Here is a 24,338-nt window from a genome sequence, read left to right on the forward strand (position 1 = left end):
GATATTGATTAAATAGTGTTTTATTTCTCTGATATATCCAATAGGTCTTTTAGGTTAATCGCGGCCGCTGCCGTTACAAATGACCGCGCGTAAAGGTTAAGAGAATAGAATTAGGTTATAACTACCAAGAAAAAAAGGGTAAAGGGGTATTATGTATGTTGGCTAAATGCGTTCAGCTTCCTGCCCTAATGCAGTCAACAACACCGCACAACACACCACTCACACGACAACACAATACACCAATTACAAGACAACACTGGCAGACCACACCTGGAAACATCAGTACACCGACACACCACGGTCCAAGGCAACCTTTCTGGAAGCAGCAGCATACACCCACACACAGCAGAATAACTCTACACACCAACATGAACAAAAGGAGGGAGGGCGATCGCACCGAGGCTCTTTATTTTCGAAAGCGTTAGCAGAGAAGTCGTTTTTTGAAGTTCCGCCTTTTTTCCACGGTCGTATATATCGATTGTACTTTAATAAATTATCTTATCCAAGTGAAGTTATAATTTTTGATTTATTGTTGAAAATATTATTATAAACATGTTGACACTCAAAAAAAAAAAAAGAAATAAAATAAGCTTTAACGATATAGATTAAAAAAAAGAACGCGATTATATACTTGATTGCGCAGATTGCTGCTAGTAGTAAGCAAACGGCAGAAATACGGAAAAGATGACAATTCAGTTTGGCAAAAATATTACCAGCGATACAAATGCAAAATGCCTAATTGCTTTTTGTAAAAAATAACAATAGACCAAAACGCAACGTAAGCAATTTCGTCCCTTTTTATTAAATTCCACAACAAGTTAAACTCATTTTGAATGTACACTGATACGTCTCTGTTTTTCTTTTTCTTTGCAGGTTCCTCGCCTGTATCCTTTGAAAGCGGCAATTCTTCCTGGGAATCTAATCCAATTAGCGAACAGTTATTAAACGATGATACGTGCTCTTCTACAACTTCGCGAACTGTAAAAATTTATTTAAAATTATAAATACAAACTTTTCAAATTTATATTTTCTTTCACTAACATGTGCTCCCCACCAAAGTTTCAAACTAAAAGCTGCTGAGGATACAATTTATTCTCCTATAGTATTTCCAAGTCGACGGACTGCCACCAGAGGGACTAACTGGTTTCCGTTCAACTCTGTAAATAGGTAAATATAAATGTATATGCATATTAAATGAATTTGCCAGTATTTGTTGGTCAAAATATCTTTAAAAACATGGGAATTGTGCTTAACGCCACGAAGCTGCGGCAATTTCTCCTCCCGCAAGGCCAGCAAAAGATCAACTTCTTCCCTGGTCCACTTTGCCCTACTTTTCCTGATAAATAAGCAAATATACGTATACTTTAAATTAATGTTTTATTAAAAATCCTCTTTGCTTCGCTGTCGACCATTTTGGTTTACTTTGTCATTTGACATTTCTCCTCTTCTTCGCAAAATTTATCGATAAAACTAGGAAGAATCTAGTTGTATAATCCGCGATGAAAAATTAAAATTAAATTACAAGAGAGGACTTTTGCTTGGTAAATCTCGTTTCATAAAAAAAAAAACGATTATCCAGTTATGCTCGTAAATGGAGAAAATATCGTTGTATGTAAACATGCTACTAACTTATTTCCTATCAAATTTATTGACGAAAACAATGTTCTAAAGCACTTCAAATTTTGAGCTATAAGGCTCCATTCAAATTTCAAACCTGCTCAGGCCTTAAGACTTATAAGGAGCGGACTACATGTGAAACATTACAACACTGTTTACAATGCAAATATGTTACAGAGTACAGATTGCCCTTCGAAACGGTATAATCTGTTCCATGTGTCAGACCGAAATCCACCTTGTGTAATTTTGCGACGTGTTCCTGACTACATGTGTCCTACGTTGCCCCAGCTGCACGAATCTGCTCCGCAGGCGCAAAAACATCCACTTGTACACCACTCGCTCACTCCCAGTGTTACTCCTATTTTCAGAATGAGAGTGTTAAACAGAAACTTAAATAATTGGCTACTCTCTATACCAAGACCACTAATATATTGTAATATTATCTTTGGAAAATTATTCGTTCACTCATTTTTTACAAATTACAATGTCAAGTTTGGAAACCGTCAATACCTTTACAAAAGCCATTGTAAATATAAACACGTTATTCTATGTATAATGCAAGTATTATCCCTTTTTTGGATAATAAGAAGGCCATGGGGTGGTGGGCATTGCTGGAGGACGACAGTAAGGAAGATGGCATCTCCGTACAGAAGTTCTCATTATATTCATCAAAATCATTATCAATAAGTCGTTTTTTTAACACGCTTTTGTTGGCTTGGAATGTACGTATGTATATATGTATGTAATTGAATTTCGGAGCTCAATTTTCACCGATTTCCAGAAGTCTGATCATGAAACTTTGTACACATGTAAAATACCGATGACAATGCAATAATTTGATAGCAGTTCCGGATTATCTTTATTGTATGACGCTTTTATTGGCTTCCCCTGTGCCTATTTTCAGTGGCACTGCAACTGAATAGTACTGACCAAACAATCAATAGTTGGATAGGCAATGTAAAAAAATAAAAAATAGGCCGAAAACTATGCAGCTAAAAGCTTCAACTATCGATCCTGCAAAAAAATTGCCCATAAAACTATGCAGAAAAAAGCATCAACATGCACGCTGTCATTTGAGCAAGAAGTATAATCAGAGAATGTTGAAGAGTAGAGAAGGAGCAAATGTTAAATGAAAACTTTTTGAGTACTAATTTGTAATTCCACAAGAGGGAACATCGAAAAGTATAACTTCGAAAAAGAAAAATACACCACACAATATGCGAAATGCTATAAATAGACACAACGAATATTCCTATATGAAAAATCGTTGCGCATACCTATTTAGATTTATGTTTTCAATTTCTATGATATGACAAATTTATAATTATGAAAAGCCTTCTGAATTAAAAATCTGTATTACCTGTAAAAACCCCAGAATTCATAATAAAATAAACATTTAATAAGTTAGTTTTCTAACTTATGTATGTGCGTTGCGTAAGCAATATACTTATTAAACAAATAATAATAATAAAACGGTGGCTAAGCGGCCACGTTTCCACTTTTGTGGTGGCTTAGGTCGTAAGCGCGAAGGAGTTAAGCTCATTCCGAATACGAGCATATACGTTCGAATCGTAAAATACATAAAATTAAAATTGTATTTAATTTTTCTATTTTATTAATTGGAATCTAAGCATATCATAATTTAATTACTTTAATAGCATATTTTACTTTCTGATATAATTAAAATATATCAGGAGAATATGTTCATATGTTTGGGTTTATTGCATATTCCTTTATTTATGCGTATTTACACAAATGTGATAATCACACATACATTCATGAGTACACGTACGCTGATGCTTGCTTCTTCTTGCCCCGCACAAGCAATGACTTTTGTCTACGCTTTTTGCTTTTTGCGAGTTGAACGATCGCAGGCAAGGAGGGATTGGGGCGCACCGCCACATAATTATTTCAGATATATATTTTATTTATCGAATTCAGTTTGAAAACGATTATAGGTATGAATTTATTGGTATATATATATATATATATATATATATAATATATATTATATTACGAAAATAATTCATAAATGCATCAGTATTTTTCAATACAAATTAAGCAACATATCAATATATTATGAGCCCTCACTTGACACGCCTATGTGCATGGTGGCAAGCCAACGAAATAACGGCGAGTTCGCGCGGACATTGTGTTGTTGAATAAAACCAAATGACGACTTTGCCGACAAACATACATATTTATATACATACATACAAACGAGCTCGCATACATATTGACGCCAAATTTTGCGCATCGTCGCGGAGTTGACAAAATTTGTTTCAATCGACAATTTTGCGACAATGTCGATCGGCTATGTTGTCTCGTTTGTCCTTTTTGCAGTGGTTTGCTATTGAAAGTTGACTTATGCTCTTTTGAAATATTGCGATTACCAATTGGGCTGCATTTTCATAGCGTCGTATTTAGATAAAATGGGCTAAATCGAAAAACTATTAAACAATGATAATAAGTAAACATATAAAAGTACTATATGGACTGTGCTTAGAATATATAGAAGTAGTTAATGATTTCATATGAATGTCAATATGATATAAATTTTATAATTTAATGCCATAAATAGTGCATAATATGAAAAAATATAAATATTATTTAAACTCGAATAGGTCATGTTGCCAATTCTCCTTTCTGAAGTGAACATCAGACAAATTCTTCAGTTTCTGATTTTTAGCAAATGTTGTGAGGCAGCAGCTTGTGGGCAACATACAAATGCGAGGGGGATGGTAGGATTTTCAGTGGTGGCTGTCAAATTGTAAAATTGAATTTTTCTCGTTTTACTGAAACCATTCATATTCATTCATTCATTCATTAATTTTATAAACTTAATTTCGCATATGCGTAGGAATTCAATATGAAAACCAAATGTGGTTTACCAGGCGCACAGAAAAAATAGCGCGGCGCAGAGTTATGAACGAACGCACTTTGCTTTGAAGCAGACGCACGTTCCTTATGAATGAATTTGTTGTCGTTGTAATATGAAATACTTAGAAAATAAGCCGCGAGTTCGCTTGAATATTATTGGTCCATGATGGTGCGTCTACGTTTTTTTGTCACTTGCGCGAATGTTTGATTTTTTGCGAAAGACATATTGAGGGACATACATATGTACATATGTGTACATATATGTAAATATATTTGGACATGCGAATGAAGGAAGGCAATTTCAAGAATATTCACATATAGACATATAAACATTGAAGCAAGTAAACAACAATAGCTGTTTGAGTTCACAGATTAGACAAATATGTTCTAATATCATCTGTGGTGCTGCTTGTATAGCACACTTCCTTATTGCAATGAAATGTTTTGCCTAAGTTCAAATCCTATCATATTTTTATATATTATACTATTTTTTATTTTTATAACTCTTTTTTATTAAATGATATTTTAGTTCTATTTTCATATTATTTCCCTCATTACTTATATTTTCTTTTCATAAGTCAATTATTTTCCTTTTTATTATTTTAAGTTTTGTTTATGCGCATATCAAAGAACATCTGCGCATATGTATGTATATACATTTTGCTTATAGAGTGGTGTAGTTCGTTTCGTACCCTGATAGTTGTGGTGAAATTTTATTTTCCAATTTGCGCGTTTTCGATGTTCCTTCTTAGCAATTAACATTTTAGTACTGCTAACATTTGCTCCTTCTCTATTCATATACGTTCTCTGGCAGTACTAAAATCAGAGAACGTAAATGAATAGAGAAGGAGCAAATGTTAGCAGTACTAAAATGTTAATTACGATCGAGGAACATCGAAAACGCGCAAATTGGAAAATAAAATTTCACCACAACTATCAGGGTACGAAACGAACTACACCACTCTATAAGCAAAATGTATACACATACATATGCATAGATGTTCTTTGATATGCGCATAAACAAAAATTGAAATAATAAAAACGAAAGAAATTGACTTCTGACAGGAAAATATTAATAATCAGGGAAATAATATTAAAATAGAATTAAAATATCATTTCATAAAAAAGGGTTATAAAAATGAAAAAGGACTATATAATATATGATTGGATTTGAACTTAGGCAAAATATTTCACGTTGCAATAAAGAAGTCTGCTATACAAGCAGCACCACAGACGATATTCGAGTAATTTTGTCTAATCTGTAAACTCAAACAGCTATTGTTGTTTACTTGCTTCAATGTACATACGTCTATATGTGAATATTCGTGAAATTGCCTTCCTTCATTCGCATGTCCAAATATATTTGCATATATGTACACATATGTACATATGTATGTCCCTCAATATGTCTTTCGCAAAAAATCAAACATTCGCGCAAGTGACAAAAAAACGTAGACGCACCATCATCGACCAATAATATTCAAGCGAACTCGCGGCTTATTTTCTAAGTATTTCATATTACAACGACAACAAATTCATTCATGAGGAACGTACGTCTGCTTCAAAGCAAAGTACGTTCGTTCATAACTCTGCGCCGCGCTATTTTTTCTGTGCGCCTGGTAAGCCACATTTGGTTTTCATATAGAATTCCTACCGCAAATGCGGAAAATAAAAATGAATGAAATTGAATTTGAATGTCTTCAGTAAAATTGAAGAATCAGCAAAATTTCAATTTTACAATTTGTATCACTGAAAATCCTACCATCCCCCTCGCGTTTGTATGTTGCCCACAAGCTGCTTCCTCACAACATTTGCTAAAAACAGAAATTGAAGAATTTATCTGATGTTCACTTCAGAAAGGAGAATTGGCAACATGACCTCTTAGGAATTTGAATTATTATTTTAATTTTTTTTTATATTATGCACTATTTATGGCATTAAATTACAAAATTTATACAAAACTAGCAAACCTGGCGAACCCCGTTTCGCCACCAGATGGCTTTGTTTTATGTAATATTTCGTTTGGTGATTAAAAGATGAAGAACATTTTTTTTTTGTTTTATATTTGGAAAGGAAAAATTTTATTTCATTTGAAATGAAAAATGAAGTGTTATTTAGTTGAACTTCTCTAAGTAAATGAAAGTGGATCCAAAGTAAATACTGAATCGAAGCGTTATACGTGTCCGCAAATTATCCGTTTCATTGAAGTGCTCTTTGGAAAACCACATTTTTTGTTTTTTGGTCTGACGTTAACACAAACAAAGCGGATGGTTTCCCAACTCGTGAACACGCAACGTATAACTGCCCATGTGAAAAACAATGATTTTCTAAATTTATCCCGCAAACACTAAGCGATTGGCCATGCGACTTGTTAATTGTCATTGCGAACGCAAGGCGAACTGGAAATTGCAATCGTTTGAAGTCAAACGGAAGATCAGTCGAAATATATACATTTTCACCTGCGTACTTTCCGTTAATAATGGTTGCTTCAATCAAATTCGGCATAAGTCTTTTTACCGAAAATCGAGTACCGTTGCAAAGTCGCGGCGGATTCAAATTACGCAATATCATAATAACTGTACCAACTTTGAGTTGCAAGTTATATGGTGGAAATCCTGGTAACTCCAGAGAGTTCAAAAACTCCGTTGGATAATTTACTACATCATCGGGATTTGTTATGGAATCAACGGAATTGTATGTCCCCAAATCGCCAGCAATTTTTGATTGAATGGTGAAACTCAGTGCCTGTGCATCATTATTCTTTGCGGCAAGAATTGCTCGTTGACTTAACCAAGCATAATTCTGATAATTCGCACTAATGGTTTGGAAAACATTTTCAAAAATAGCTAATTGAGAGTCTACAAATCGGCAAAAGTCGTTGGTAAGAGTAATTAATCCAGATGTCGCATCAACTCTGACTTTTCCATTTCCAACAGCTAACAATTGTTTGGAAAATTGTGCAGCAATTCGATCATTTTGAAGTTGAACTCTCATATTAGTGGTCCATAAAGGTGATGCCTTCAGGCAAGCATTCAATTCATCTGCAGCCGTTCCACGGGGAATTACTGGCAACGTCTGCCTGTCAACAATAATTGCAGCAACATCATTAACGGTGGGTGCATTGAATCTTCGCACATGTTTACCTGTTGGGGTACAATCAGCATTTTGACAAATTTGTGCGTATCCGATGGCATTCGTTCCAATGCTGTTTTGAACATATTAACCACAGCATTATTAGCGTGAAAAAATGCTTGCAACTGTTCAATAATTCGTCTCTTTAACTGTTGTGTTCCCTGTATATTGCACCGCTCATTCAGCTGATCGACCATCGACGAAATGAAATATATTTGCAGAAATTTATGCGGTTCATCTGGTGTTGGCACCATTGAACCATGCAAATGATATATTTGTCCTTGTATCTGTAATTGCAAACAATCATTTGTTGAAGAATACGGTGTAACTTATGATCGTGTGATGGTGTTTTTTTTTGTCATGCGAAAGCAGTTATTGTATTCAAGGATGTGTTGAAGAAAATGGCTGGAATCGGGATCACTTCCATCGAACAATGGTTTCAGTGGCTGTGGTGGTGTAAGTAATGGATCCAGTTTGACTTTTCCACTTGCGCAGCACAATCCAGCCGTTTCTCTTTTGAACTTTAACGCATTGCAATATCGGCATATAGTCGTCATTGGTCCAATATCTAAGTTTGCATCATCACTGTAGTTCGCAGTGGGATCAGATTGGAATGCCAAGCGATTGTATGATGCCAATGATCTTCGTGTGCTCACGCGTTGTCTCAATCACACGTGTTGCTGGCTTGCATGCTTGTGCGGCGGCCGATGTTGGCACGTCGTCCTCTAGGCATTTTGGGCTATGGATAGAGTGGTGAATTTAACCTCAAATGCACGCTCCACATAATTTATACAGTTCAACTTACCACCTTAAAGACAAATGCCTGTTGTTGAAATTGAATAAAAATTTGCACAATACACGTGATTGATTTGATGGTTTCCAATTGAAATGTTAGTTCCAATTGTAATGAACGAATAACTTATTTTTCACAATTTCACAGTGAACACAATACCGGTTTGTCACATGAAATTAATTGAGCAGAGAACAATGAGTAGCTGTCAAACAATGTATCACGCACCGGCGCCATCTACTTAAAATATTGGTTTGTAGTACATGCTATGTATCAGAGATGGCGCTGTAGTGAAAAAAGATTTTCCCGCCTTTCTGTTAAAATATTTCCTGAATTTTCTTTGCTATAAACCTCACGGAGCCCGAGACCTTTCCAACGAATACAAAACCGTGGAAATCGGTTCGTGCGTTCTGGAGTTATAGCGTCAGGAAGGAAAACCCGACTTATTTTTATATAATAGATTGCCATTCATATGAAATCATTAACTACTTCTATTTATTCTAAGCACAGTCCATATAGTACTTTTATATGTTAACTTATTATCATTATTTCATAGTCGATTTAACCCATTTTATCCAAATACGACGCTATGAAAATGCAGCCCAATCGGTAATCGCAATATTTCAAAAGAGCATAAGTCAATTTTCAACAGCAAAGCCCTGCAAAAAGGAAGAACGAGACAACATAGCCGATCGACATTGTCGTAAAATTGTTGATGAAACAAATTTTGTCAACTCCGCCACGATGCGCAAAATTCGGCGTCAATATGTATGCGAGCTCATATGTATATATGTATGTATGTTTGCGTCATTTGGTTACTTTCGACAACACAATGTCAGCGCGAACTCGCCGTTATTTCGTTGGCTTGCCACTATACACAGAGGCGTTCTAACTGAGGACTCTTAGTATATTATTATGTTGCTTAATTTGTATTGAAAAATACTGATGCATTTATGAATTATTTTCGTACTATAATATATATTATATATATATATATATATGTAATATTTATTGAAAAGTTTATATTTTAATGTTTATTTATAAACTTAAGCCTTAAAATTGTAAATTATTTGTATAACTTTATCAGAAAAAAATTCAACTCTACGACTGCTCCGCGACGCTTCACGTTTTTCTTCCCCTTGATCACTCCTTTTTTTTAACTTCAACTTGCTCGATCACTCTCGCCAACTTCTTTTCGCTCGTTCACTCTTACCAATTGTCCTGCAGTTGCCTGCAGCGTTGCCACCTGTACCATCACTGTTTACACTCGGCCATCCTGCTCAACATCGTCTGTCCCAGACGATAAGTCATCTTCATTATTTTCAGCATACTTCCATAGCTTCATATTGTCAGCACTCGTATGCGTTTTATTGGGGCCGTCTCCTTGGACAGCTTTTCGAACTTCATATCTGCCATTGCGTTTTGCTTTTGTTACTTCATATGGTCCTAGAAAAGCGCTTGCCAACTTCTTTCCAGTTACAAACTGAGTACGCTTTACTGCAACCAGATCACCTTCTTTGTATTTGACTTCTCCTTTGCGTTTTTTATCATACTGTTTTTTATACATATCTTGAGCCTTTTGTATTTGCTCCTTAGCCGTCTGTCGCACTATTTGCCTCTCGTTGTCAAATTCTTCAAACATTTCATTCTCCAAAAGTTCCAATAGTCTGTCGCTGGATTTATTATGCATTTTTACTCCAAACATTATCTCAAAAGGTGATTTCTTTGTAGAGCAACTTATATGGGAATTAATAGCCCTTTGCACCTGTGAAATGAACTTATACCACTTTGAAGAATCTTCAGCCGACAATTTAGAAATAATGGATAAGATAGACCTATTTATTCTCTCCACCTGCCCATTTCCTCTGGCAACACCAGTTGTTGTTAAGACATGCTCGATTCCATTTGTTTTGGCGTAATCTTGAAATGCACCTGAGGTAAACGCAACTCCTCTGTCTGTTATTATTCTGCTCGGATTCCCAAAGACATTTGACCATTCTTCCATTTTTTTCAAAACTTCGTCAGCTCCTGTTGACTTTGTTGTATAAATCCACACAAATTTTGAAAATCCGTCAACAAGTGCGAATATGTACTTATACTGTTTCAAAGAAGAGTCCATCGGTCCTAAGTGATCAGCATGCAAAGTATGTAACGGCTTGTCACCTTTCTCAATGCAGCATAAAAATCCATCCTGTTTTCCCAGCTTCTTGTTGGCAATAATACACGGAATACATGCGCTGATAAGTCTTGTGACCTTGCTCTCTAGATGTGGAATCCAAAACTGCTGTTGTATAGAATGTATGGTCTTCTGACTTGCATAATGTCCGATTCCATGAGCTTCGCTTATAATTTCACGTTCCATTATTTTAGGTACAACAATCAAATCATTTCCTTGGACAAACTTGAACAAAATTCCTCCCTTCACTTTAAAGTTGTTGTAGGGTCGTTCTTCTAATATCGTGCGTATGGCCTGAATATATTCATCTTTTTGTTGTGCAGCCTTTAACCGACAAGATATCTCTGAGGATACGACGAAAATCTCGTTGGCATAACGGCTGAGACAATCCACGTGACGCATTCTTTCACCCGCCCGATGCTCCGTCTTGAAGTCGAAGTCTGCCATGTACAAAATCCATTCTGCTACCTCTCGTGGAACGTCTTTCTTCTGAATGGTTTGTGTGAGCGCTATGTTGTCAGTAACCAACTTAAACGGTACACCAAGCAAATAATGGCGAAATTTCTTTATAGCTAGATAAGCAGCCTTTACTTCCAAAATATAACTGTTTCGTCCTGATTCACTTGGGCTCGTCTTTTTGCTCCAATAAAATATAGGGTGCAATTGATCTTCAAAATTTTGTAACAATGTGGCACCAAACCCGTCCTTTGAAGCATCTGTGTGCAACTCCGTCGATGCCCCTCTACAATAAATCCTTAAAACGGGGTCTTCACACAATGCACTCTTCAGATTCTCAATAGCTGCATATTCTTTAGACTCCAATTTGAACATGGCATCCTTTTTTAACAGATTGGTCAAAGGTCGCGCAATGATGGCATAGTTTTTCACAAACTTCCTGAAGAATCCCGTTAGACCCAAAAAAGATTGAACCGCTTTCACATTCTTAGGTACTGCAAACTGTTTCACGGCAATTGTTTTTTCTTTGCCAGGCCAAATCTTTCCATCTTGTACTGTATGTCCTAGGAAGTGGATTTTGTTAACAAGGAAATGACATTTCTTCCACTTTATACGTAAACAGAACTTAGCTGATTCAGATAACACCAACTTGAGTTTCTCAATACATTCGTTGTTAGTCTGACCATATATTATAATATCATCCATGTAAAGCTGTAGAATGTTCCGTGATACAAACTCCTGAAATATGTGGTTTATGAATCTTATAAACGCCGCAGGAGAATTGCAGAATCCGAATGGCGTTTTATTGAACTCATATAAGCGTTCTTTGGTGATGAACGCAGTATATTTTCGACTTGATTCTTCTACTGGGACGTGAAAATAACTGTTCTCTAAGTCCAATGACACAAACACCTTGGCGGATTGCAGCTTCTCGAGTACATCTTCTATTATCGGCACAGGAAAGCAATCCTTCAGCACCATGCTGTTTAATTGGCGATAGTCAATACAAATTCTGTAAGTGGCGTCTTTTTTCTTCACTACGACGGTTCTGCTGGCGAAGCTGGAGGTAGATGGTCGAACTATTCCTTCTTTCAACCAATCATCAACTTGCTTTTTAACGGCTTCAGCTTCAACTGGAGGATGTCGACTTGGTTGATGGCGAAATGGTTTAATTTTGTCATCCGGGACAACTCTTAGCTGCACAGGTGACTCAACAAGTAGCGAGGTTGGCCGATATTCCTCTATCAGATTCCGTATCATGGGTGCAAACTGGAGAGGAGCATTCACATTACTTACAGTACAATCATAATCATGAAAACTTATCTGATTAACGTCAGCTATTTCCGGGCAAGCTGACAACGACGAAAACTTAAACCCATTTGCATCCAGTGTAAATTGAAACTTTGCGAGAAAGTCATATCCCAGTAGAGCATCATCTTCTATTTTTTCATCTGCCACCACGATGAAATTTTGCACAGTCTCTATATCGTCTATTTGAACAGCTCCCGTAAATATTCCCAGCGGCACAATGCCCGTTTTGCCCAGTCCCCGCAACAAAGAACGACATGGACTTAACACAACATCAACTAGCTTCATGTACACAGAATGCTTCACAATCGTAACATCAGCACCCGTGTCAACCAGGCACGCAACTTCAACACCATTTAATATAATGTTCTTGAGCCGTTTGCAATCTTTAACCACTCGCACCAATTTTACTGACTGCGGGCAACTTGTTGATATATGGCCTACAGCGTCACACTTGAAGCACTTCGTTCCAACATTACAATCTTTCTTCATGTGTTCAGGCGATCCACAATTGAAGCAACGAACCGTCCTTTTATTGTTGCTGTTCTGATTTTGCTGGCCACCACTGTAATGCTGCTTTTTTGTCGTGCTCTTATCTATCAGTTCAAAATTTTCATACCGCTCTTTGAGTTCATCGTAAGTTTTACAAGCATGCATTATGAATTTATATTCGTCTTTGATACCCAATCCGTTAACTATATAACGTATGACAGACTTGATTTCAACATTGCCCAGTGCGGCTATTTTCTTCATTTGTAAAACATATTCGTGGAAACTCTCTGTTTGCAGTTTCTTCCTATTTGCCAGTTTCTCATGTACCTCCGCACTTCCTAATTTTCGTTGAAATTCTGTCAACAGCGCTGCTTTTAATTCTTCGTACGAGCCTACCAGCTCCGATTCCAAGAACAACTGCGCTGTTTTTGTCATCTTTGACCGCGCTTGAGCATATTTTTGCCTCTCGTTTAGCCCATACGCATCAGCATTTAACTCGAAATTTTCAAGCCAATTTTCGACCGGCACCGTCTCGCCGTCAAAATCTGCTACAACTTTACCAAAACCCTCCATTGAGACTTTTGGAGTGTTTTGCACCACCTCATCAGCTTGAATTTTCAAACTCAGCAGTTGAATAAGTTGTTGTAATTGTACTTGATTTTCCATCACTTCTTCTTTTTCCACTTGTGCTTGCCTTAGTGTATTTATTTGTCGCGACGTTTTTGGTGTTTCACTGTCGTCTGCTATTGTTTCTTTTACACCTCTCTTCTTGCAATCGATTTTGAACGCGGCGTACTTGGCATTTGTCTGTATTTCAGTTTTCTGACGCAATTTCACTTTAGTTCGGCGGTTGAGCCCCCAAATGTAATATTTATTGAAAAGTTTATATTTTAATGTTTATTTATAAACTTAAGCCTTAAAATTGTAAACTATTTGTATAACTTTATCAGAAAAAAATTCAACTCTACGACTGCTCCGCGACGCTTCACGTTTTTCTTCCCCTTGATCACTCCTTTTTTTTAACTTCAACTTGCTCGATCACTCTCGCCAACTTCTTTTCGCTCGTTCACTCTTACCAATTGTCCTGCAGTTGCCTGCAGCGTTGCCACCTGTACCATCACTGTTTACATATATATATATATATATATATATACCAATAAATTCATACCTATAATCGTTTTCAAACTGAATTCGATAAATAAAATATATATCTGAAATAATTATGTGGCGGTGCGCCCCAATCCCTCCTTGCCTGCGATCGTTCAACTCGCAAAAAGCAAAAAGCGTGGACAAAAGTCATTGCTTGTGCGGGGCAAGAAGAAGCAAGCATCAGCGTACGTGTATTTAAGAATGTATGTGTGATTATCACATTTGTGTAAATACGCATAAATAAAGGAATATGCAATAAACCCAAACATATGAATATATTTTCCTGAAATATTTTAATTATCTCAGGAAGTTAAATATGCTATTAAAGTAATTGAATTATGATATGCTTAGATTCCAATTAATAAAATAAAAATTAAATAAAATTTCAGTTTCATGAGTTTCAGGATTCGAACGTATAGGTTCGTATTCGGATTGTGCTTAACCCCTTCCCGCTTACCACCACAGCCACCCCAAAAGTGGAAATGTGGCCGCTTAGCCACCGTTTTATTGTTATCCTTTGTTTAATAAGCAATTGCTCACATAACGCACATACATAAGTTGGAAAAATAGCCTACTAAATGTTTATTTTATTATGAAATCTGGGGTTTTTACCGGTAATACAGATTTTTAATTCAGAAGGCTTTTCATAATTATAAATTTGTCATATCATAGAAATTGAAAACACAAATCTAAATAGGTATGCGCAACGATTTTTCATATAGGAATATTCGTTGTGTCTATTTATAGTATTTCGCATGTTGTGTGGTGTATTTTTCTTTTTCGAAGTTATATTTTTCGATGTTCCCTCATCTGGAACTACAAATTAGTACTCAAAAAGTTTTCAGTTAACATTTGCTCCTTCTCTATTCATTTACGTTCTCTGGTACTAATTTGTAATTCCACATGAGGGACCTTGAAAAATATAACTTCGAAAAAGAAAAATACACCACACAATATGCGAAATGCTATAAATAGACACAACGAATATTCCTATATGAAAAATCGTTGCGCATACCTATTTAGATTTAGGTTTTCAATTTCTATGATATGACAAATTTATAATTATGAAAAGCCTTCTGAATTAAAAATCTGTATTATCGGTAAAAACCCCAGAATTCATAATAAAATAAACATTTAATAGGCTAGTTTTCCAACTTATGTACGTGCGTTGAGTGAGTAATTGCTTATTGAACAAAAGATAACAATAAAACTGTGGCTAAGCGGCCGCGTTTCCACTTTTGTGGTGGCTTAGGTCGTAGGCGTGAAGGAGTTAAGCTCATTCCGAATACGAGCATATAAGTTCGAATCCTAAAACTGATGTAAATTAAATTTTATTTAATTTTTTTATGTTATTAATTGGAGTCTAAGCATATCATAATTCAATTTCTTTAATAGCATATTTTACTTCCTGATATAATTACAATATATCAGGAAAATATGTTCATATGTTTAGGTTTATTGAATATTTCCTTATTATGCGTATTTACACAAATGTGATAATCACACATACATTCTTAAATACACGTACGCTGATGCTTGCTTCTTCTTGCCCCGCACAAGCAATGACTTTTTTCTACGCTTTTTGCTTTTTGCGAGTTGAACGATCGCAGGCAAAAAAGAATTGGGACGCACTGCCACATAATTATTTCAGATATATATTTTATTTATCGAATTTAGTTTAAAACGATTATAGGTATGAATTTATGTGTATTTATATATATATATAATATATATTATATTACGAAAATAATTCATAAATGCATCAGTATTTTTCAATACTAATTAAGCAACACAATAATATACTAAGAGTCCTCAGTTAGAACGCCTCTGTGTATGGTGGCAAGCCAACGAAATAACGGCGAGTTCGCTCAGACATTGTGTTGTTGAAAAAACCAAATGACGACTTTGTCCACAAACATACATATGTATATACATACATACATACATATATGAGCTCGCATACATATTGACACCAAATTGTGTCGCGGAGTTGACAAAATTTGTTTGATTCGACAATTTTGGGACAATGACGGTCGGCTATGTTGTCTCGTTTGTCTTTTTTGCAGTGGTTTGCTATTGAAAGTTGACTTATGCTCTTTTGAAATATTGCGATTACCGATTGGGCTGCATTTTCATAGCGTCGTATTTAGATAAAATGGGCTAAATCGACAAACTATGAAACAATTATAATAAGTAAACATATAAAAGTACTATATGCAGTGTACTTAGAGTATATATAGGTAGTTAATAATTTCATATGCATGGCAATTTTATATAAATTTTATAATTTAATGCCATAAATAGTGCATAATATGAAAAAAATTAAAACAATATTTCGAATCGCTAATAGGTCATGTTGCCAATTCTCCTTTCTGAAGTGAACATCAGATAAATTCTTCAATTTCTGATTTTTAGCAAATGTTGTGAGGAAGCAGCTTGTGGGCAACATACAAACGCGAGGGGGATGGTAGGATTTTCAGTGATACAAATTGTAAAATTGAAATTTTGCTGATTCTTCAATTTTACTGAAGACATTCAAATTTAATTTCATTCATTTTTATTCTCGCGCATTTGCGTAGGAATTCTATATGAAAACCAAATGTAGTTTACCAGGCGCACAGAAAAAATAGCGCGGCGCAGAGTTATGAACGAACGCACTTTGCTTTGAAGCAGACGCACGTTCCTTATGAATGAATTTGTTATCGTTGTAATATGAAATACTTAGAAAATATGCCGCAAGTTCGCTTGAATATTATTGGCCGATGATGGCGTCCACGTTTTTTTGTCACTTGCGCGAATGTTTGATTTTTTGCGAAAGACATATTGAGGTACATACATATGTACATATGGGTACATATATGCAAATATATTTGGACATGCGAATGAAGGAAGGCAATTTCAAAACTTATACCACTTTGAAGAATCTTCAGCCGACAATTTAGAAATAATGGATAAGATAGACCTATTTATTCTCTCCACCTGCCCATTTCCTCTGGCAACACCAGTTGTTGTTAAGACATGCTCGATTCCATTTGTTTTGGCGTAATCTTGAAATGCACCTGAGGTAAACGCAACTCCTCTGTCTGTTATTATTCTGCTCGGATTCCCAAAGACATTTGACCATTCTTCCATTTTTTTCAAAACTTCGTCAGCTCCTGTTGACTTTGTTGTATAAATCCACACAAATTTTGAAAATCCGTCAACAAGTGCGAATATGTACTTATACTGTTTCAAAGAAGAGTCCATCGGTCCTAAGTGATCAGCATGCAAAGTATGTAACGGCTTGTCACCTTTCTCAATGCAGCATAAAAATCCATCCTGTTTTCCCAGCTTCTTGTTGGCAATAATACACGGAATACATGCGCTGATAAGTCTTGTGACCTTGCTCTCTAGATGTGGAATCCAAAACTGCTGTTGTATAGAATGTATGGTCTTCTGACTTGCATAATGTCCGATTCCATGAGCTTCGCTTATAATTTCACGTTCCATTATTTTAGGTACAACAATCAAATCATTTCCTTGGACAAACTTGAACAAAATTCCTCCCTTCACTTTAAAGTTGTTGTAGGGTCGTTCTTCTAATATCGTGCGTATGGCCTGAATATATTCATCTTTTTGTTGTGCAGCCTTTAACCGACAAGATATCTCTGAGGATACGACGAAAATCTCGTTGGCATAACGGCTGAGACAATCCACGTGACGCATTCTTTCACCCGCCCGATGCTCCGTCTTGAAGTCGAAGTCTGCCATGTACAAAATCCATTCTGCTACCTCTCGTGGAACGTCTTTCTTCTGAATGGTTTGTGTGAGCGCTATGTTGTCAGTAACCAACTTAAACGGTACACCAAGCAAATAATGGCGAAATTTCTTTATAGCTAGATAAGCAGCCTTTACTTCCAAAATATAACTGTTTCGTCCTGATTCACTTGGGCTCGTCTTTTTGCTCCAATAAAATATAGGGTGCAATTGATCTTCAAAATTTTGTAACAATGTGGCACCAAACCCGTCCTTTGAAGCATCTGTGTGCAACTCCGTCGATGCCCCTCTACAATAAATCCTTAAAACGGGGTCTTCACACAATGCACTCTTCAGATTCTCAATAGCTGCATATTCTTTAGACTCCAATTTGAACATGGCATCCTTTTTTAACAGATTGGTCAAAGGTCGCGCAATGATGGCATAGTTTTTCACAAACTTCCTGAAGAATCCCGTTAGACCCAAAAAAGATTGAACCGCTTTCACATTCTTAGGTACTGCAAACTGTTTCACGGCAATTGTTTTTTCTTTGCCAGGCCAAATCTTTCCATCTTGTACTGTATGTCCTAGGAAGTGGATTTTGTTAACAAGGAAATGACATTTCTTCCACTTTATACGTAAACAGAACTTAGCTGATTCAGATAACACCAACTTGAGTTTCTCAATACATTCGTTGTTAGTCTGACCATATATTATAATATCATCCATGTAAAGCTGTAGAATGTTCCGTGATACAAACTCCTGAAATATGTGGTTTATGAATCTTATAAACGCCGCAGGAGAATTGCAGAATCCGAATGGCGTTTTATTGAACTCATATAAGCGTTCTTTGGTGATGAACGCAGTATATTTTCGACTTGATTCTTCTACTGGGACGTGAAAATAACTGTTCTCTAAGTCCAATGACACAAACACCTTGGCGGATTGCAGCTTCTCGAGTACATCTTCTATTATCGGCACAGGAAAGCAATCCTTCAGCACCATGCTGTTTAATTGGCGATAGTCAATACAAATTCTGTAAGTGGCGTCTTTTTTCTTCACTACGACGGTTCTGCTGGCGAAGCTGGAGGTAGATGGTCGAACTATTCCTTCTTTCAACCAATCATCAACTTGCTTTTTAACGGCTTCAGCTTCAACTGGAGGATGTCGACTTGGTTGATGGCGAAATGGTTTAATTTTGTCATCCGGGACAACTCTTAGCTGCACAGGTGACTCAACAAGTAGCGAGGTTGGCCGATATTCCTCTATCAGATTCCGTATCATGGGTGCAAACTGGAGAGGAGCATTCACATTACTTACAGTACAATCATAATCATGAAAACTTATCTGATTAACGTCAGCTATTTCCGGGCAAGCTGACAACGACGAAAACTTAAACCCATTTGCATCCAGTGTAAATTGAAACTTTGCGAGAAAGTCATATCCCAGTAGAGCATCATCTTCTATTTTTTCATCTGCCACCACGATGAAATTTTGCACAGTCTCTATATCGTCTATTTGAACAGCTCCCGTAAATATTCCCAGCGGCACAATGCCCGTTTTGCCCAGTCCCCGCAACAAAGAACGACATGGACTTAACACAACATCAACTAGCTTCATGTACACAGAATGCTTCACAATCGTAACATCAGCACCCGTGTCAACCAGGCACGCAACTTCAACACCATTTAATATAATGTTCTTGAGCCGTTTGCAATCTTTAACCACTCGCACCAATTTTACTGACTGCGGGCAACTTGTTGATATATGGCCTACAGCGTCACACTTGAAGCACTTCGTTCCAACATTACAATCTTTCTTCATGTGTTCAGGCGATCCACAATTGAAGCAACGAACCGTCCTTTTATTGTTGCTGTTCTGATTTTGCTGGCCACCACTGTAATGCTGCTTTTTTGTCGTGCTCTTATCTATCAGTTCAAAATTTTCATACCGCTCTTTGAGTTCATCGTAAGTTTTACAAGCATGCATTATGAATTTATATTCGTCTTTGATACCCAATCCGTTAACTATATAACGTATGACAGACTTGATTTCAACATTGCCCAGTGCGGCTATTTTCTTCATTTGTAAAACATATTCGTGGAAACTCTCTGTTTGCAGTTTCTTCCTATTTGCCAGTTTCTCATGTACCTCCGCACTTCCTAATTTTCGTTGAAATTCTGTCAACAGCGCTGCTTTTAATTCTTCGTACGAGCCTACCAGCTCCGATTCCAAGAACAACTGCGCTGTTTTTGTCATCTTTGACCGCGCTTGAGCATATTTTTGCCTCTCGTTTAGCCCATACGCATCAGCATTTAACTCGAAATTTTCAAGCCAATTTTCGACCGGCACCGTCTCGCCGTCAAAATCTGCTACAACTTTACCAAAACCCTCCATTGAGACTTTTGGAGTGTTTTGCACCACCTCATCAGCTTGAATTTTCAAACTCAGCAGTTGAATAAGTTGTTGTAATTGTACTTGATTTTCCATCACTTCTTCTTTTTCCACTTGTGCTTGCCTTAGTGTATTTATTTGTCGCGACGTTTTTGGTGTTTCACTGTCGTCTGCTATTGTTTCTTTTACACCTCTCTTCTTGCAATCGATTTTGAACGCGGCGTACTTGGCATTTGTCTGTATTTCAGTTTTCTGACGCAATTTCACTTTAGTTCGGCGGTTGAGCCCCCAAATGTAATATTTATTGAAAAGTTTATATTTTAATGTTTATTTATAAACTTAAGCCTTAAAATTGTAAACTATTTGTATAACTTTATCAGAAAAAAATTCAACTCTACGACTGCTCCGCGACGCTTCACGTTTTTCTTCCCCTTGATCACTCCTTTTTTTTAACTTCAACTTGCTCGATCACTCTCGCCAACTTCTTTTCGCTCGTTCACTCTTACCAATTGTCCTGCAGTTGCCTGCAGCGTTGCCACCTGTACCATCACTGTTTACATATATATATATATATATATATACCAATAAATTCATACCTATAATCGTTTTCAAACTGAATTCGATAAATAAAATATATATCTGAAATAATTATGTGGCGGTGCGCCCCAATCCCTCCTTGCCTGCGATCGTTCAACTCGCAAAAAGCAAAAAGCGTGGACAAAAGTCATTGCTTGTGCGGGGCAAGAAGAAGCAAGCATCAGCGTACGTGTATTTAAGAATGTATGTGTGAATATCACATTTGTGTAAATACGCATAAATAAAGGAATATGCAATAAACCCAAACATATGAATATATTTTCCTGAAATATTTTAATTATCTCAGGAAGTTAAATATGCTATTAAAGTAATTGAATTATGATATGCTTAGATTCCAATTAATAAAATAAAAATTAAATAAAATTTCAGTTTCATGAGTTTCAGGATTCGAACGTATAGGTTCGTATTCGGATTGTGCTTAACCCCTTCCCGCTTACCACCACAGCCACCCCAAAAGTGGAAATGTGGCCGCTTAGCCACCGTTTTATTGTTATCCTTTGTTTAATAAGCAATTGCTCACATAACGCACATACATAAGTTGGAAAAATAGCCTACTAAATGTTTATTTTATTATGAAATCTGGGGTTTTTACCGGTAATACAGATTTTTAATTCAGAAGGCTTTTCATAATTATAAATTTGTCATATCATAGAAATTGAAAACACAAATCTAAATAGGTATGCGCAACGATTTTTCATATAGGAATATTCGTTGTGTCTATTTATAGTATTTCGCATGTTGTGTGGTGTATTTTTCTTTTTCGAAGTTATATTTTTCGATGTTCCCTCATCTGGAACTACAAATTAGTACTCAAAAAGTTTTCAGTTAACATTTGCTCCTTCTCTATTCATTTACGTTCTCTGGTACTAATTTGTAATTCCACATGAGGGACCTTGAAAAATATAACTTCGAAAAAGAAAAATACACCACACAATATGCGAAATGCTATAAATAGACACAACGAATATTCCTATATGAAAAATCGTTGCGCATACCTATTTAGATTTAGGTTTTCAATTTCTATGATATGACAAATTTATAATTATGAAAAGCCTTCTGAATTAAAAATCTGTATTATCGGTAAAAACCCCAGAATTCATAATAAAATAAACATTTAATAGGCTAGTTTTCCAACTTATGTACGTGCGTTGAGTGAGTAATTGCTTATTGAACAAAAGATAACAATAAAACTGTGGCTAAGCGGCCGCGTTTCCACTTTTGTGGTGGCTTAGGTCGTAGGCGTGAAGGAGTTAAGCTCATTCCGAATACGAGCATATAAGTTCGAATCCTAAAACTGATGTAAATTAAATTTTATTTAATTTTTTTATGTTATTAATTGGAGTCTAAGCATATCATAATTCAATTTCTTTAATAGCATATTTTACTTCCTGATATAATTACAATATATCAGGAAAATATGTTCATATGTTTAGGTTTATTGAATATTTCCTTATTATGCGTATTTACACAAATGTGATAATCACACATACATTCTTAAATACACGTACGCTGATGCTTGCTTCTTCTTGCCCCGCACAAGCAATGACTTTTTTCTACGCTTTTTGCTTTTTGCGAGTTGAACGATCGCAGGCAAAAAAGAATTGGGACGCACTGCCACATAATTATTTCAGATATATATTTTATTTATCGAATTTAGTTTAAAACGATTATAGGTATGAATTTATGTGTATTTATATATATATATAATATATATTATATTACGAAAATAATTCATAAATGCATCAGTATTTTTCAATACTAATTAAGCAACACAATAATATACTAAGAGTCCTCAGTTAGAACGCCTCTGTGTATGGTGGCAAGCCAACGAAATAACGGCGAGTTCGCTCAGACATTGTGTTGTTGAAAAAACCAAATGACGACTTTGTCCACAAACATACATATGTATATACATACATACATACATATATGAGCTCGCATACATATTGACACCAAATTGTGTCGCGGAGTTGACAAAATTTGTTTGATTCGACAATTTTGGGACAATGACGGTCGGCTATGTTGTCTCGTTTGTCTTTTTTGCAGTGGTTTGCTATTGAAAGTTGACTTATGCTCTTTTGAAATATTGCGATTACCGATTGGGCTGCATTTTCATAGCGTCGTATTTAGATAAAATGGGCTAAATCGACAAACTATGAAACAATTATAATAAGTAAACATATAAAAGTACTATATGCAGTGTACTTAGAGTATATATAGGTAGTTAATAATTTCATATGCATGGCAATTTTATATAAATTTTATAATTTAATGCCATAAATAGTGCATAATATGAAAAAAATTAAAACAATATTTCGAATCGCTAATAGGTCATGTTGCCAATTCTCCTTTCTGAAGTGAACATCAGATAAATTCTTCAATTTCTGATTTTTAGCAAATGTTGTGAGGAAGCAGCTTGTGGGCAACATACAAACGCGAGGGGGATGGTAGGATTTTCAGTGATACAAATTGTAAAATTGAAATTTTGCTGATTCTTCAATTTTACTGAAGACATTCAAATTTAATTTCATTCATTTTTATTCTCGCGCATTTGCGTAGGAATTCTATATGAAAACCAAATGTAGTTTACCAGGCGCACAGAAAAAATAGCGCGGCGCAGAGTTATGAACGAACGCACTTTGCTTTGAAGCAGACGCACGTTCCTTATGAATGAATTTGTTATCGTTGTAATATGAAATACTTAGAAAATATGCCGCGAGTTCGCTTGAATATTATTGGCCGATGATGGCGTCCACGTTTTTTTGTCACTTGCGCGAATGTTTGATTTTTTGCGAAAGACATATTGAGGTACATACATATGTACATATGGGTACATATATGCAAATATATTTGGACATGCGAATGAAGGAAGGCAATTTCAAAAATATTCACATATAAACATATGAACATTGAAGCAAGTAAACAACAATAGCTGTTTCAGTTCACAGATTAGACAAAGTGGCTAGAATATTGTCTGTGGTGCTGCTTGTATAGCAGACTTGTTTATTGCAACGTGAAATATTTTGCCTAAGTTCAAATCCTATCAGATATTTTTTTATACTCTGGTTTTATTTTTATAACTCTTTTTTATTAAATGATATTTTAATTCTATTTTCATATTATTTCCCTCATTATTTATATTTTCTTGTCGGAAGTCAATTACTTTCATTTTTATTATTTCAATTTTTGTTTATGCGCATATCAAAGAACATCTGCGCATATGTATGTATGTACATTTTGCTTATAGAGGTGTAGTTCGTTGCGTACCCTGATAGGCGTGGTGACATTTTATTTTCGAACCTGCGCGTTTTCGATGTTCCCTCATCGTAATTAACATTTTAGTACAGCTAACATTTGCTCCTTCTCTATTCATTTACATTCTCTGTCGATATATAATCAGAGAATGTTGAAGAATAGAGAAGGAGCAAATGTAGAGAATGTTGATGAATAGAGAAGGAGCAAATGTTAGCTGTTCTAAAATGTTAATTACGATGAGGGAACATCGAAAACGTGCAAGTTCGAAAATAAAATGTCACCACACCTTTCAGGGTACGCAACGAACTACACCACTCTATAAGCAAAATGTATATACATACATATGCAGAGATGTTC

At 35.8% G+C, this 24,338-nt stretch overlaps 1 protein-coding gene across 1 annotated transcript in view; it reads right to left on the reverse strand.

Annotated features, from left to right (window-relative positions):
• Window positions 1-774: 774 nt before the first annotated feature.
• Zip102B (Zinc/iron regulated transporter-related protein 102B) overlaps window positions 775-24,338 on the reverse strand; it is a 268,559-nt gene continuing 244,995 nt past the window's right edge. Inside the window, exons 5-6 of the transcript XR_011397331.1 lie at window positions 1,042-1,157; window positions 775-978 (exon numbers count right to left, since the gene is read on the reverse strand). The gene's annotated coding sequence lies outside the window, so the exon portion shown is untranslated. The remainder of the gene's footprint in view (window positions 979-1,041; window positions 1,158-24,338) is intronic.

This window comes from Bactrocera oleae, chromosome X (genome assembly GCF_042242935.1).
Source record: "Bactrocera oleae isolate idBacOlea1 chromosome X, idBacOlea1, whole genome shotgun sequence".
Classification (NCBI taxonomy): domain Eukaryota; kingdom Metazoa; phylum Arthropoda; class Insecta; order Diptera; family Tephritidae; genus Bactrocera; species Bactrocera oleae.